Below are 15944 nucleotides of genomic sequence, written 5' to 3'. Positions count from 1 at the left end.
AGGGTGGAAGGTGAGCAGCAGGGGCGTTCTGTCCTTGTTACTGTTGGAGGGGTGGTATCTGAGGGCGGAGGTGTGGGATGTGGACGAGATGCGTTGGAGGGCACCTTTAACCACGTGGGAAGGGGAATTGCGGTCTCTAAAGAAGGGGGCCATCTGGTGTGTTCTGTGGTGGAACTGGTCCTCCTGGGAGCAGATACGGCGGAGGCGGAGGAATTGGGAATACGGGATGGCATTTTTGCAAGAGGTAGGGTGGGAAGAGGTGTAATCCAGGTAGCTGTGGGAGTCGGTGGGTTTGTAGAAAATGTCAGTGTCAAGTCGGTCGTCATTAATGGAGATGGAGAGGTTTCCAGCATCTGCAGTCATTGTTTTTACCTCATTGGTCTATAGTTCCCTGGCTTGTCCTTACCACCTTTCTTAAGTAGTGGCATCATGTTAACCAACCTCCAGTCTTCCCCTGGCAACATCCTCGTAAATTTCTTCTTCTCTCTTACCAGTTTAATAACATCCTTCCTGTAGGAAGGCTCCAAGTGCAGCCTCACCAACGTCCTGTACAACTGCAACATAATTTCCCAGCTTCTATACTCAATGCCCTGACTGACAAAGACCAGTGTGCCAATAGCCTTCTTCACTGCCCTGTCTACCTGGGACTCCACTTTCAGAGAACCGTGCACCTGAACTTCAAGGTCCCTCTGTTCCACTACATTCCTTGAGGCCCTACTATTTACCATGAAATTCCTATCTTGATTTAACTTTCCAAAATGCAAGACCTCACACCTATCTATATTCAACTCCATGTGCCATTTCTCACCCCACTTCCCCAGCTGATCAAGGTCCTGCTGCAATTTCTGATCACCTTCCTCACTATCCATGACACCGCCTATTTTAGTGTCATCAGCAAACTTACTAATCATGCCTTGTACATTCTCATCCAAATCATTGATATCGATAACAAACAGTAATGTTGTGCTGAACACAATGTCAAATGAAATTAAACCCTTCTGCCTGCCCTTGATCCATATCCCTCTGTTCCTTGTATATCCATGAGCTTATTTAAAAGTCCCTTAAACACACCTATCGTCTCTGCCTCCACCCCCACCCCTGGCAGCGTGTCCCAGGCTCCTATCACTCTCTGTGTAAAAAACCTGCCCCTCACATCTCCTTGAAATTTCCCCCCTCACCTTAAATACATGCCCCCTTGTAGTAGACATTTCAACTCTGGGAAAAAAAATTCTGCTCACCCTATCTCTGCATCTCATAATTTTCTAGACCTTTTTCAAATCTCCCATCAGCCTCCAATACTCCAGAGAAAACAAACTGAGTTTTTCTAGCCTCTCCTTATAGTTCATACCCTCTAATTCAGGCAGCATCCTGGGAAATTTCTTCTGCACCCTCTCCAAAGCCCCCACATCCTTCCTGTAATGTGGTGACCAGAACTGGACTCAATACCTTGTGTGTGGCCGAACCAAAGTCTTAGACAGCTGCAATATGCCATCCTGACTCTTGTACTCAGTTCCCCGACCAATAAAGACAAGTATGCCATACGCCTTCTTTACCAGCCTACCTACATGTGTGACCACTTTCAGGGAGCTATGGACTTTAATCCAAAGATCCCCCTGTGCATCAGCGTTGTTCAGGGTCCTGCCACTAACTGTATACTTTTCCTTAACATTTGATTTCCCAAAGTGCAGCACCTTATACTTATCCAGATTAAACTCCATCTGCCATTTCCCTGCCTATATCTACAACTGATCTATATTCTGCTGTATCCTTTGATAACCTTCTACAATATCCACAACTCCACCCATCTTTGTATTGCTTGGAAAAATTACTAACCCACCCATCGACATTGTCATGTAATTCATTTATATATGTCACAAACAGCAAATAGGTACAGGAGTAGGCCATTTGGCCCCTCTGGCCTGTTCTGCCATTTAATACGCTCATGGTTGATCTCATTTGGCCTCAACTGCCCATTCTCCATAACCCTTCAACCCATCCCCAGTTAAAATTCTGCCTGTCTCCCCCTTAAATTTACCCAATGTCCCAGCATCTACTGCACTCTGGGGGAGTGAATGCCACAGAATCAAGAGCCCTTGAGAGAAGTCATTTCTCCTCATCTCTGCCCCTCCTTATCCTAAAGCTATGACCCCTCTTTCCACATTGCTCTATGTCTACTTTGTCAATCCTCTTTAGTATCCTCTATACTCCATCACATCTCTCATTCTTCTAAGATCCAGAGGGATCTTGGGGTTCAAGTCCATAGCTCCCTGAAAGTGGTTGTGCAAATAGATAGGGTGGTAAAGAAGACCTAAACTACTCAGTCTCTCTTCATAGGACAACCCCCCCCGCCCCCCACCCGTTGGAATCGATCTATTGAACACATTGTTTGAACTTCCTCCAATGCAGCGACACTCCTCCCCGAGGGTTCCAAATTGTCTGGGATACTCTGGATGCAACGTCAACAATGCCTTAGTTCTGATGAAGAGTCGCCTGACTCAAAACATTAACACTGCTTTCCCACCACAGATGCTGCCAGACTTGCTGAGTTTCTCCAATTTCTCACCAATGCATGGCTGCAGCACTTCCCCACTTTTATACTCCATTCCTTTAGCAATAAATGCCAAATGATTAGAGTTAATGAGATATAGTGAGAGAAATTACTGGAAATCTGGAATTCACTCATTTAAAAACATTTGAGCATTTGAGTCAATTTGGAAATTATAAACAGAGTTTGGTAGATTTTTGTTCATTAGGGATAAAAAGGCAAATCGAGCAAAGCCAGATAAGTATAGCTGAGATGCAGATTGTTGAATTGAATGATTGAACAGGCTTGATGGGCTGAATAGCCTGGACCATTTTCTGTGAATCAGGTAAAACAGTAACATCTCAACAATGAGTTTTATTAACCTACAGTTACATTAAGGTGCTCACTTTAAATGGAAGCTAAATTAGATTTCATTCACGTTTAACTGCAAACACTATCTTAATCTCCAAGACAGAGCAAATTACTGTGGCACTGATTGCAGTTGTCCAAGTGACTTACAAATATGAATCTCATGTTTAACACACCATTACATGTAAATGGTCATGGGAGCCCTTTCAAATATTCCCAATGAATTTTTATTCACTGGCTGTGGAGTTGAATAGCAAATGTCAGAGAAGGATTTGAATGATTTATTTATTTGTTGTCACTTGCATTTTACAGTGAATAATACAGTAAAATACAGTGAAAAGCTTCAAGACACCACACTCTGCCACCATCATGAATAGTTTAAGATAAAAAAGGTTTAAAAAAAGTCTGAAAGAGAGTCCTGAGCCCAAGCTAGCTCACCAATGACATCCACACCAATACCCCTCCTCCACCACCTCGCTGGACCCACCATCATAGGAGTCACTACTCTGTCGGTGTCACCTCTTCGCTGTTGGGCCCACCTTGCCAAATCCCCAGCTGATGTTGATGTTCGGTCCCATGCTGAACCCGTACACATCTGCAACCAGGAGCCCCTGCTCTGCACCTACTGCAATGAGGAATCCCTGGCTCTGGGCCTACTTCAACCAGGAGTCCCTGTCTCTGGGCCTACTTCAACCATGAGTCTCTGGCTCTGGGCCTACTTCAACCAGAAGTTCCCGCTCTGCACCTACTGCAATGAGGAATCCCTGGTTGTGGGCCTACTTCAACCAGGAGTCCCTGGCTCTGGGCCTACTTCAACCAGAAGTCCCCGCTCTGCGCCTACTGCAATGAGGAGTCCCTGGCTCAGCTGTCAGACTGGGCCACCGTGATGCCTCGCCAAGAGTCCTGTTTCAGTCGCCCTCCTCCAAGATGTCATCATGCTGCAGCCACCATCAGAGTTAGGGTTAGAGTGAGGTTAGAGACACCAGAAATAAATGTGTCATACTCACATTAACAGCCTGTGAACGGGAATCAGCAAGTAGGCTCCAGTTGTAAAGGAGCTCGGTTAGACTGCTCCTGGAGTGTTGTGAGAACTCAGGAAGGATATCACTGTCAGAGAGGGAGTTTACCGAAGGTTCATCAGACTTGTACCCAGGACGGTGGGATTGTCATGTGAGGAGGGATTGGACAAACTGGGCCGGGATTCACTCGAGTTACAAAGAATGAGAGGTGACCTGGTTGGGGGACTCAGTTACTAGGGGCCACGAGTTCAAAGTGAGAGGGGAAAAATTTAGGGGCGATATGTGTGGAAAGTTCTTTACGCATAGAGTGGTGGGTGCCTGGAACGCGTTGCCAGTGGAGGTGGTAGAGGCGGGCACGATAGCGTCATTGAAAATGTATCTAGACAGATACATGAATGGGCAGGGAGCAGAGGGGTAGAGACCCTTAGAAAATAGGTGATAGGTTTAGATAGAGGATCTGTACTGGCACAAGCTTGGAGGGCCGAAGGGCCTGTTCCTGTGCTGTAAGACTCTTTGTTCTCTTTGTTCTTTGAAACTTACAAACTACAAAATGTGAGAGACGGGCAAGATGCAGGTGGAGATGTTTCCCCTGACTGAGGAATCTAGAACCAGGGGCACAGTTTAATCATAATGAGGAAGCTATTTAGAATGGAAATGAGGAGAATATGTTTGCATAGAGGGTTGTGAACCTTCGGAATTTCCTCCCACAGAGGGCTGTGGAAGCTTAGTCTTTGTTTAAGGTAGAGATTGATGGATTTCTGATTCCCAGTGGGGAATGGGGATGGGGTGAGGTGGAGAAAAGTTGAAACTTTATTGCTGGAACAGCACAGCAGGTCAGGCAGCATCCAGGGAACAGGAGATTCGACGTTTCGGGCACAGGCCCTTCTTCAGGTGGAGAAAAGGCAATGAAGAGGTTGATTGGTAACCATGATCATATTGAATGTTGGGGCAGTCTCATTGGGCTGAATGGCCTACTCCTGTTCCTATGAGACACAAATTGTTTCTGTACTTTACAAAAACTGAAAGAACTGTGGATGCTGTAAATTTAAACAAAAACAGAAGTTGCTGGAAAAGCTCAACAGGTCTAGTAGCATCTGTGCAGAGAAATCAGAGTTAACGTTTCGGGTCCGGTGACCCTTCCTCAGAATGCACTGTATTTGAGTACACATGGTAATAAAATCTAATTCTAATTTTCTTCCTTAAAAACAATATTTTTGACAAAGTTTTTTTTATATTGTTCATTCACAGGCTGAAAGTGTCGCTGGTTAGGCCAGCATTTATTACCAATCCCTAATTACCCCGAGGGCAGTAAAGAGTCAACCACAGTGGCATGGTAGCTCAGTGGTTAGCACTGCTGCCTCACAGCACCAGGGACCCGGGTTCGATTCCAACCTTGTCTATGCAGCATTTGCATATTCTGTGAGTTTCTTCCCACAGTCCAAAGACGTGCAAATTAGGGTGGATTTGTCATGCTATAGTGTCCAGAGATGTGTAGGTTAGATGCACTAGCCATGAGAAATGCAGGGATAGGGTAGGACATGGGTCTTCAGAGGGTAGGTATGGACTTGTTGGGCTGAATGGCCTGTTTCCCCACTGTGGGGATTCTATGATGATTCACGTTACTGTGGGTCTGGAGTCATGTATGAACCAGACCAGGTAAGGATGGCAGCTTCCTCCTCTAAAGGATATTAGCGAATCATTTATCGTCATCTATCCTGATATCTCCTTACCATGAATCAGTCTCAAATTTTGTCTGAGAATACAGGCACTTTGCAGGAGCACTTACATAGATGTGGTTGTGGTTTCGGGTTACATACAGTCTTCAGTGTGATGTAGTTTAACTGACAGGCCCATGTCCCTGTAGTAGCTTGAGGCAATTAGCAAACTTAACCTTTCATGCCAGTGAGCTATTTACCCATGGGGTGATCAGCAGGAGCCGATCACGGTGGGAGATGAACGATGCACTAATCCTCCAGGAAAGGAAGAGAGGATGTGAAAAGATTGCAGGTGTTGCACCAGGAGCAGACTCACAGCCTGACCTTCCTCCTCCGGTGATGAGGATAATCTGCTGCAGCATGGCATCCAGTCAGATGAAGATCAACCATTCAATGCACACAATCTGCCAGCCTTCCCTTCTGCCACACACTCAACGAAGGAATTCATCAAACGAAGGAACCCAAACCCTGTCACTATTTAATCCCTGACACTCGCTAAATTATAAAAAGATGTTGTAGTCAGGTCTCAAAACAGGGAGAGCTCAACTCTGATGTAAAGCGACCATAAGGGACAAGATTAAAATTGAGCACTCCTTGCTTCTGCATTTCTTTTACAGAATACCATAGTGATGGATAAAGCCCTTTGTTTAATAGTTTTTTCCCTCACTGAATTAAAAAAGTGCGAGCATTAGTCAGTTAATTTTGTTTGCTTTGATCTTCAAAAGTTCCATTTTGCCTGTTCTTATGATCTGACATTTGCTGATCGAATTCATTTATATTTTAATGAAGGCGCAATTTCATTTTCATACACACAGTTGGATTTTGTTCTTAGATTGCTTTTCACACTTCCCGACTTCTGCCTTTACACCGGACTTGTTAATTTGCAGCTCATTTTCAGACACCAGGCAGTGCAGGAAATCATTTCTTCATCATAGGTTCAGGCTTTCAAATTAGTCACTATGCCGCTATGACAAGCATGGTTTTATTTTGCAAATTAAATTTGCTTTAAAAAAAAAGTTGCTTTAAAAAAGTCAATTTAAGTAATGCTGAATTTTTACAGAAAGGTTCATACTCTATTACACTTATCGCTAGTTGGAAAATCAATGGAATTGTGCATAATATTGGTTTATACTCAGACAAACTTGAGAGGATTTAAATACAGCATTCAGTTTATCCAGGATTCTGACCCAGTGACACCGAAGGAACGGTGATATATTTCCAAGTCAGGATGGTGAGGGGCTCGGAGGGGAACTTGCTGGGGGTGGTGTTCCCATGTATCTGCTGTCTTTGTCCTTCTAGATGGAAGTAGTCATGGGTTTGGAAGGTGCTGTCTGAGGATATTTGATGAATTTCTGCAGTGCATCTTGTAGATGGTACCCACTGCTGCTGCTGAACGTCAGTGGTGGAGGGAGTGGATGGTGAAGGTGGAGAATAAATAGCTGGGGGCTGCTCTTTCCTGGATGGTGTCGAGCTTCTTGAGTGTTGTTGGAGCTGCCCCCATCCAGGCAAGTGGGGAGTATTCCATCACACCCCTGACTTGCGCCTTGTGGATGGCTTAGCGGAGTCAGCAGGTTAATTACTTGCTACAGAATTCTCAGTCTCTGTTCTTACAGCCTCAGTATCTAAAACAATTGCCAAAATTGCTGGAGAAATCAGCAGGTCTGGTAATGTCTATGGAAAGAAAGCAGAGTTAACATTTTGAATCCAATGACCCTTCTTCAGAACTGGTAGTCGCTCGGAAATGGTGGTGTATAATACTAAAGGCAGCCTGGGGTCAGGGGCTGGACGGAGAAAGGAATAAGTGGATAGGTGAAGATGGAGCTGTAAGAGTGTGAGAAAGACTGTTCAGCAGAAAATGATGGAAATGTTAACCCAGGGACTGAGAAAGGCCAATAATGGGGATCATTAGGAGGTGAAAATGAGGTGACTGTGCCTGAAAGCAGCTGCCAATGTCATCACAGAGCCTGAGGTGGGGTCCAGAACATGGAACAAAGTGTTCAGGTGGATTAGATTACTTACAGTGAGGAAACAGGCCCTTCGGCCCAACAAGTCCACACTGACCCCGCCGAAGCGCAACCCACCCAGACCCCTTCCCTAACACTACGGGCAATTTAGCCTGACCAATTCACCTAACCTGCACATTTTTGGACTGTGGGAGGAAACCGGAACACCAGGAGGAAACCCACGCAGACACAGGGAGAATGTGCAAACTCCACACAGTCGCCTGAGGCGGGAATTGAACCCGGGTCTCTGGCGCTGTGAGGCAGCAGTGCTAACCACCGTGCTACCCAGGTATTTATCTGGTTAGTCCAGTTCAGTTTCTGGTCAATTGTCAACCCCAAATAACAATACTGAGGGATTCAGTGATGAGAAAGTCATTGAATGCCAAAGGGTGGATTCTCTCTTATTGGAGATGGTCACTACCTGGTACCTGTGCAGCATGGATTTCACTTGCTCCCGAATATTGTCCAGGTCTTGCTGCATTTGGACATGGGCTGTGTCAGTATCTGAGGGGTAGTGAATGATCCTGAGCATTGCCATGATTCCAGTAGATGGTTTGGGACTATCTCAAGGGCAATTAGGGATGAGCAAAATGTGTTGGCTTCACATCCACATCACAGTGAGAAATTAGTAATCCTCTGTGTAAAAGTTGCCTGTGGGGAGTGGTTTAAATTGGTAAGTATTGACACCTCTACGTGAATGGGTGAGTTAGGAGTGGGTGTCTGTACAGGAATATCTGTAAACAGATAACATCCTGCCCCATTAAGGTGGACTGAAATAAAGTCTCTTTGAATTGCTCAAGAGGGAATTCAAAATAACAGCGCTTTCTCCTGATGAAAGCATGGTGCTTTCTCCAGGAGTCACTGGGGGTTAGTGATGTTATCCATATGACAATGAATCACAGCCCCTTACAGCAGTACAAATTCCAAGCTCGATAGATAAGGGGATTACCAAACCATCTCAATTCTCACCAGCTCCCGTCGCTGTTGCAGATGAAGTGGCTGCAATTTATGACCTGACCAATGCTGCCTGGAGGCCACACTAGGTGCTTCCATCTCACTGGTGAAGGAGCAGCACTCCAAAAGCTTGTACTTCCAAATAAACCTGTTGGACTATAACCTGGTATTGTGTGACTTTTAACTTCATCCCACTGTTGTGAGCGTTGGACTGAGCACTGGCCTCACTGTGCTTCCTCCCAGTGTCCCAGAACCCTCCTGTCTGGGTTAAAGCCGATAGCGGTGTGATTGCAAATCCCCTCGATAGCCCACCCCCTTCTCAACACTGACTTTGCCCTTCTGAAGTTCCTGCTGCAGACACTGGAGAATAAAGGGAGCTGTTAGAGGTGGATAAGATTGAGGGGCATGGACACGATGGCTAGAAAGCAGCTGTTCCCCTTAGTCAAAGGGTTAGTAATGAGAGGGCATAATTTTAAAGTGAAATGCAGGAGGTTTAGAGGGGATTTAAGGAAATTTTTTTTCATCCAGAGGTTTGTGGGGATGTGAAATGCACTGCCAGAGGTGTGAAGGGGGTAGTGGGGGGGGGGGCAGGGGGTGCAGTGTTTAGGTAGGAAACCTCACACTCTTTAAAAGATATTTGGAGGAGTACTTGAAATGTCATAACATTCAAGGTTTTAGGTCTAATGTGGGAAAGAGGGACTGGTGTAGATTTAGAGTACTTATTTTCTCTTGGTACAGACCCGATGGGCTGAAGGACCTCCTATGTACTGGGTGATTCTCTGATTCTATGAGCATGCTGGTGATTTCATTGAAACATTCTAAAGGGTCAATGCTGAGAGAGTGTTTCCCCTCATGGGAGAATCTACGACCAGGGACACAGTTTCAGAATAAAGGGGGCACCAATTTCAGACTGAGATGGGAAGGAATATCTTCTCTTAGAGAGTTGTGAACCTTTGGAATTCCTTGTCACAGAGAACTGTGGGAGTAGCATCCTGTGTCTATTTAAGGCTGAGATGGATAAATCGGTCAAGTTATGGGGAAAATGCAGGTGGGTGGACATGAGGGATGTTGGATCAACCATGATCCTAATGAATGGGGGAGCAGGCTCACGGGGCCAAATGGCTTATTCCAGTCCCTATTTCACATGGTTTTATTATACTCCCAGCCAGAGCCGACCAAAGAGGAGGATAGAGAGTAACAGAACATCACTGATGACAAGACCCAGTTGCTTTGACATTCAGAAACACCAGCTCTGATATTGGCACATCATTTACCTTGGAGGTTTGCATCAATTATGAAGGGCTTATGCTCGAAACGTCAATTCTCCTGCTCCTCAGATGCTGCCTGACCTGCTGTGCTTTTCCAGCACCACTCTTATTTGACTCAGTTGGGTTGATCACATGGTACGCCAACAGGTTCGAAATGGCTACACTCAAGGATGGCAAAGCTGCCAGCTCATTGGAGGGTGAGGACACAGGGAAGTTCCCTTGGGGCAATACCTCTTCCAAACCCAGCAATGCACAACAACAGTGCTGAGAAAGACTCCCGAGGTAAATCCAGAAGAGCAAAGCTCCTTCTAAATCAGCGTCCCCACAAAATGGGATAAATGGGGTTAATTTACACCAATGTAGAGCCCATCCTGCAGCTTAGCTTTCAGATCCAAATTAATTGTCCCTTCCAGTCCATGGGCTTCGTGTCATCAGGGTAGCCTGAGATCTCTGAAGCTTCTAGCGGAGTGTGGTGATGTCTGAGCAGACTGCACTAGGAGCAGCTGGGGGTCTAGACCACTGCAGGTAGACGTTGTGGTAGCGAGACAAAGTCTGCCCTGTGCTGGGGTATTGCTGCGGGGAGTGGTGTAATGAATGGATTAGGTGCACACTGTTGAGGGAGATTTCTGTGGTTGTTGTAAACCTCAGAACTGTTGCCTTGGAGATGACAGGTTATAACAATCGGAAAAGCCAGCTGAATGCACATTATTCAATCACTTTTTAACACTTGGACAGTGTTACTCCTGATTTACAGTGCATGCACAGCAGATACAAAGCTTCTATAGAAACAGATTCGTAGATGATTTCATGCTAGATTCTAACAGCCACTCCACTTAGGTTGCCATCTCGTTAATCATTTCAGAGGAATTAGCACTTCACTCCATTAATATTACAATCATCAGTGGTCCTACTCCCAATTTACACATTTAAATTATTTTCAAGGAAGGTACTTATTTCTAATTCCACCACAAATTGCAAAGTGGTGCTGAGAGTTGTATGCACACACACACATGCTGACATAAGTCCGGGTATAAATTCTAATTACAGCTCACCGAGGTAACCCAGTTCCAGAAGGGACTTGCTGGGATATTGTAATCCATTTTACTTCAAGCCTTGGCTCAGTGGTTGCCTCAGAGTCAGAAAGTTGTGGGTTGAAGGCCCACGTTAGGACATTGGCACCAAAATCCTGTCCGACCCTGTCGTTGCAGTCCGGAGAGAGCGCTGCATGATCTGAGGTGCTCGCTTTTGCTAAGGTGAAGCCCTGTTGGCCCTTTCAGGTGAATACAAAACAGGCCACTGGGCTGTTTGAGGGAAGAATTCTCACACCAACATCACAATCACAATCCTGTCCATTGAAGCACAAACTGGCTGCTGTAATTCCCGAGTCACAGCAGAGCCTGACGTTTAATTGGTGATGAAGTGATTTGGGTTTCCATGAAAGGTGCTACATAAATGCAAGTTCTTTCTGACTCTGCTTTTTCAGATTTGGGGTCTGAGCATCCCCTGAAATGCAAGGGTTTGATCAGCCACAAAGTATTTACTTATACATAATCCCAGGAACATAACAGTGTGCCTCCTTGAAATATGAGGTGATTATTAGTTGCTGGATTAAGAATTGGGAAGGAGAGCATTGGAAAACTTTAACCAGACATGGATTGCCTTCCCGCATTCTGCTTGGCCAATCAGAGCCATGGAAAGACCTCTTTGGAAGTCAGCCATGAGCCAGTAGGGAGCGTCAAACTTAATAAAAACCCAAAGGACTGCGGATGCTGTAAATCAGAAACAAAAACAGCAATTGCTGGAAAAACTTAGTAGGTCTGGCAGCATCTGTGGAGAGAAGTCAAAGTTAACATTTCAGGTCCAGTGACCCTTCCTCAGAACTCTGAGAACAGACCATTCTGAGGAAGAGTCACTGGATCCAAAATGTTAACTTTGCCTTCTCTCCACAGATGCTGCCAGACTTGCTGAGCTTTTCCAGCAACTTCTGTTTTTTGTTTCTGCGTCAAATCCCTCGGCTGACCAGTGCAGCATTCAGAGTGCAGTACTGAGGCAGTGCCGCACGGTTGTAGGTGCTGAATTTCAGATGAGATTTTAAATAACATGCATTAGACAGACCGGGCTTAGAGAGGAAGAAAGCTTTTCCCTTTGTAGAGGAGTCAATACACAAGTGTCACAGATTGAAGGTAAAAGGCAGGACACTTAGAAGGGTTTACAGAAGGATTTTTTCACCAGTATCTAGCCCTCACTACCTATAAGTGTGGGAGAGATGGGAGCCATCACTACATTTAACAATTATTCAGATAAACATTTGAATGACTACAGCATATAAAGCTACGGGCCAAGTGTTGGATTATGGGACTGGAGGAGATAGCGTAGTCTGTTCTGATAATGCCTCTTTCTACGGGGGGGGTGGGGGGAAGGCCTCAGAAATGGCCACCTTTTTCCTCAACTGACAATCCCCCCTGACCATGATCGAATGAGCCCTCCAGCTGTATCTGAACCATCTCCTGCACTTCCACCCTCGTCCCTTCCCTTCCCTCCCACTGTAGCGAGAGAGTTCCTCTTGTCTTCATCCACCAACTCACCAGCCTCCCCATCCAGAGAGCTGTAAGCTGTCACTCCCACCATCCCCAGTGAGATACCATCACCCCAGACACATATTCCCTTCCCTTCCTTGTCAGCCTCCCGCAAGGACCATTCCTTCTGGGGTACTCTAGCGCACTCCTCCTCCATCCCTAACACCTCCCCACAGCCCCACGGCACCTTACCCTGCAGCCACTGAAGGTGTAACACCAGCTTGTTGACTTTGTCCCTCCTCAGTACCCAAGGCCTCAGATTCACCTTCCAGGTGAAGCAGCACCTAACCTGCACTTCACTCAATCTAGTCTACTGCATTCGCTGCTCACAATGTGGTCTCCTCTACACTGGGGAAATGAAGGGTAGACTGGGGGACCGCTCTGCATTCTGTCCACAGAAATGACCCTGAGCTCCCAGTTACCCATCACCCTGTTCCCTGGCCAACATCTCTGCCTCAGGCTCGCTCCAGTGAAGCTCAGCACAAACTGGAAGAACAACACCTCATTTTCCACTTAGGAACCCTGCAGCCCCCTGGATCCAATATCGAGTCCAACAATTTTTGAGCTTAATTTCATCCTTCCGTGGTTTTAACTCACTCCCTCACCCTGTTTCTGTTATCTCAAGACTTGCTTTCAACACAGCCCACCCTTTCTCTCCTCCCCTCAGCTGTCGTTAAGACTGGCCTCCCGTCAATAACCCTCTTGGCTGCCTACCCTTTCTAGCTCACTCTTTCTGTCTCTGGGTTCCGTCTCTACCTATCCACTCACCTTTTCCCCATTCCCCAATCTTGTCTTCAGTAAAAATACCCAGCTGCTCAGTTCTGATGAAGAGTCACTGGACTTGGAATGTTACCTTGCTTTCTCCCCACAGACACTGCAAGACCTGCTGAGATTCACCGGCAATTTCTGTTTTTTGTTTCAGATCTCCATTGTGCACAGCTCTCTGTTTCATTTCAGACTGGGTCGGTGCTGGGCTTGGTGCAGACTCGATGGGCTGAAGGGCCTGTTTCCACGCTTGAAAATGCTCTGACTCTAAATGCCTGGTGGGTGTGAAAGACCCTCATCACTGTTTTAAAGAAGAACAGGGGAGTGCTCCCAATTAACAAAAACAGAAATTGCTGGAGAAACTCAGTAAGTTTGGCAGCATCTGAGGAGAGAGAAAGCAGAGTTAACATTTCAAGTCCTGCGACCCCTTGTTCTTGCTAAAGGCAAGTGTATGGAATTAGATCACAAATCAGCCATGATCTCTTTGAATGGTGGAACAGACTGGAGGGGCTGAATGGCCTACTCCTGTTCCTATTTTCCTGTAGCTTCATTGGCTGTAAAAGCACTTTGGGATGTCTGGTGTACATTTATGGGGTTTCTTTGGATTTATTTCAACAGTATTTTCACAATGGTCTAAGATAATGAATGTGTGACACTTTCCCATGTTTAGTGAGTTGTCTTTTTTGATTTAAACAGAACTGGTTCCAGCTACCAGTCTGCAACCTAACCAGAGTCTTAGAAACCTTCTGTTTAAGTGCCAAATGATTGTTGCTTATAACCGTTGTGTTCCCAGAGGGTAGCCAGGATGCCAGCCATTTCTGGACAAATATCTGCTTGCTCCTGATATAAATGCTGTAATGTGTTTATCGATTCCCAAGGCAAGATAATGAAATGTTTATGGCATTCTTGATGAGGATGATGATGATCGCAGATTAATATTTCACAGCATCAGAGAGCTTGAAGCAATTGTTTTTTAAAAAGTCTCCGTTTTAAGCATCTCACTCCAGTGCAGAGTCCACTGCTGCCCTCCTGCATCATCGGTTGATTTCTTTATCTTGAGACCACTCAGCGACCTCTCGTACCTAACCTGTGAAAGAAGGAAAGCCACATTATTAATTTCTGAAACAAAGGAATTTTAAAAGATTCTGCTAAAAGACAAAAGATCACAGCGTACAGAAGAGGGCATTCGACTCATCAAGTCCATACCAGCCTACCGGCACCAGCCCTGTTTTCCCACACTTAGCCCATAGTCTTGAATGTTCTGACATTTCAAGTGGCTCATCCAAGAACTCTTTAAAGGGTATGGGGTGTCCCAACTCAACTCCGCTCCCAGGCAGGGCATCCCAGACTCCAACCACCCTCTGGGTGAAAAAGCCTTCCCTGAAATCCCCTCTAAACCTCCTGTCTTTCATTTTAAATTTGTGCCCCTTGTAATTGGCGCTTTAACTGGGGGGAATAGCTGCTCTCTATCCAGCCTGTCCATACCCCTCATAACCTTCTACACCTCTATTGGGTCCTCCCTCAAAACTGCTCTGCTCCAAACAACACACCCCGGGCTTATCCTGCCTCCCTTCATCGCTGAAATGCTCCATCCTAGGCAACATCCTGGGGAATCTCTTCTGCACCCCCTCCAGTGTAATCACATCTTTCCTATAGTATGGGGGCCAGAACTGCACACAGTACTCCAGCTTTGGTCTAACCAGCTCCAGCTCCAACATGATCTCCCTATTCTTATAATCTACACCATGACTGATAAAGGCAAGTGTCCAGTATGCCTTCTATAGTACAGGTCATTCTGCTATAACGCATGTTTTATTTATGTGAATTGTGAGAACGCAATTGACAAATTGGGAACACTGTTTCTAAAGCATGAACTTTTAAAGCGTGTATTGGTTATAACGTGATTCCAGCCCCATTAGTGTAAATGGTGCTGCTATTATACAATGTTCTTATAACACAGGATTGCACGAGAACGGAGCTACCATGTTATAGCAGAACCAACTGTATCTATTATCCTTAAAAATGATATAGAAGGAAGCTGATGGGATGAATAGTCTCCTTCCCTGATGTAGAGTCACATAGTCATAGAGATGTACAGCACAGAAACAGACCCTTCGGTCCAACCCGTCCATGCCGACCAGATATTCCAACCCAATCTAGTCCCACCTGTCAGCACCCAGCCCATATCCATCCAAACCCTCCCTATTCATATACCCATCTAAATGCCTCTTAAATGTTGCAATTGTATCAGTAATGGGGTTTATTGATGTTCCCATTTTCAGTAGAATTTGTTCCAGTGATGTTTGTTTGTGATCAGTCCAATTGTCCAGAAGTCAGTTCCATATAGACTTCAGCACAAGTAGGGAGGAGCCTTGTGCCTATGTTCATCACTTCAACCACATCCACACCTTTCATACAGAATCATAGCTCAGAACAGCATAGCAACAGACCAGAGTCTAGATTAGAGTGGTGCTGGAAAAGCACCAGCAGACCAGAGTCTAGATTAGAGTGGTGCTGGAAAAACACCAGCAGACCAGAGTCTAGATTAGAGTGGTGCTGGAAAAACACCAGCAGACCAGAATCTAGATTAGAGTGGTGCTGGAAAAACACCAGCAGACCAAAGTCTAGATTAGAATGGTGCTGGAAAAGCACCAGCAGACCAGAGTCTAGATTAGAGTGGTGCTGGAAAAACACCAGCAGACCAGAGTCTAGATTAGAGTGGTGCTGGAAAAGCACCAGCAGACCAGAGTC

At 45.7% G+C, this 15944-nt stretch overlaps 1 long non-coding RNA gene across 2 annotated transcripts in view; it reads right to left on the bottom strand.

The window, feature by feature from the left end:
- Positions 1 to 11853: 11853 nt before the first annotated feature.
- Positions 11854 to 15944, bottom strand: part of LOC122562508 — a 45237-nt gene continuing 41146 nt past the window's right edge. Inside the window, exon 3 of one of the 2 annotated variants that reach the window (XR_006315340.1) lies at positions 11854 to 14280. This is a non-coding gene — a long non-coding RNA (uncharacterized LOC122562508). The remainder of the gene's footprint in view (positions 14281 to 15944) is intronic. The other variant, XR_006315341.1, reaches the window with a different exon arrangement.

The sequence above is a fragment of the Chiloscyllium plagiosum genome, chromosome 25, assembly GCF_004010195.1.
Source record: "Chiloscyllium plagiosum isolate BGI_BamShark_2017 chromosome 25, ASM401019v2, whole genome shotgun sequence".
NCBI classification, from domain to species: domain Eukaryota; kingdom Metazoa; phylum Chordata; class Chondrichthyes; order Orectolobiformes; family Hemiscylliidae; genus Chiloscyllium; species Chiloscyllium plagiosum.
Note: the sequence above shows the minus strand (reverse complement) of the source record. Positions and strands in the feature narration are given on the sequence as shown.